This window comes from Chaetura pelagica, unplaced genomic scaffold (genome assembly GCF_000747805.2).
Source record: "Chaetura pelagica isolate M959 unplaced genomic scaffold, ChaPel_1.0 scaffold79, whole genome shotgun sequence".
Taxonomy (NCBI): domain Eukaryota; kingdom Metazoa; phylum Chordata; class Aves; order Apodiformes; family Apodidae; genus Chaetura; species Chaetura pelagica.
Genome location: NW_009969339.1, coordinates 2,457,896 through 2,459,016, shown reverse-complemented (window position 1 = coordinate 2,459,016; position 1,121 = coordinate 2,457,896).

Genomic DNA, 1,121 nt, shown 5'->3' with positions numbered 1-1,121 from the left:
TATGTTTTGGCAAAAAAAAAAAAAGGCAAAATATCCCTCAGGGGTGTATTTGTGGGTCACATGTGGGATGGGAGATACCGTGGCTCTCCACCCAGCACTGAAAGCCCTTAGTTGTGTTGTTGTGTTGCTCTGCTTTTAAGAATAACTAAATTAAACTTAAGACTAACAGAAGTGACAGATTTAGGAAACATAATCCATGAAAGACAACAGAGAAATGGCTCACTGTTGTCTAGAAAAACATGAGGTAGTGAGGCCATTTTTTGGCCCTTTTCAGTTAAATTTGTTCATAGATTTAGGCCGCCAGTTCTGTTTCACCTGTGTAGGCTGTGTGGTTGCACCACACTGTGTGTGATTGAACAGGTGCAACAGGTAGCAGTAAAAACTCTTGTAGCTGGGTGAGTATTGTCCACCCCATTCCTGTTAGATGGATTTGTGACTTTGCCAGTAAACAGAGTCGTTTTTTTCCAGGTTGTGATTCGTTCTGTTTGTTTTTTAATGGTTCCAAAGTAATGTTAAACGTTTGGAAGATTCTGAATCTATGCTAATTTCTTAACCAATTCTGCTTAATGTTTCTGTTATCTGTGGTGTTAGTTGTTTCTTCTTTATGGGCATGAAATTTTTATTTTTTTGAGTGGATTCCTTGTGACTTCAGAAACATGGAAGGATTTGAGGTTGCTTGTTACTAATTAAGCATTCTGTTAAACTTCAGCATGGAAATTTGAAGACCATCTGCAACAACCAAAGGGGTTATAATCCTTTCTACTTTGTAGAAGTCGTTTTTTTTCCTGTGCAAAGCTCACGAAACAGACTCAGATTTAGAATCTCTAATTATCTTGTTATAATAATGTGAAATGCTTATTTTACTTAACAGATTATAAAAATAGGTTTTGATAATGTGTCTGTGAGAACTGTCTTGGCTCATTGTTGCCTGGGTGTGTGGTGTGCAGAAAGTCAGAAATACAGTGTATTTAGCAGTGGTGAGTTCCTATGGAGCACGTTCTGTTGAGATATCTGACATGTCTGTTAGGGTCTCAGCCAGTGTTTAATGTACACTTCCTTCTACTGAATTCCTTGCATACAGAGTTGTTGCCACAAAAGTTCCAAGTTTTCCCAATGTTGCA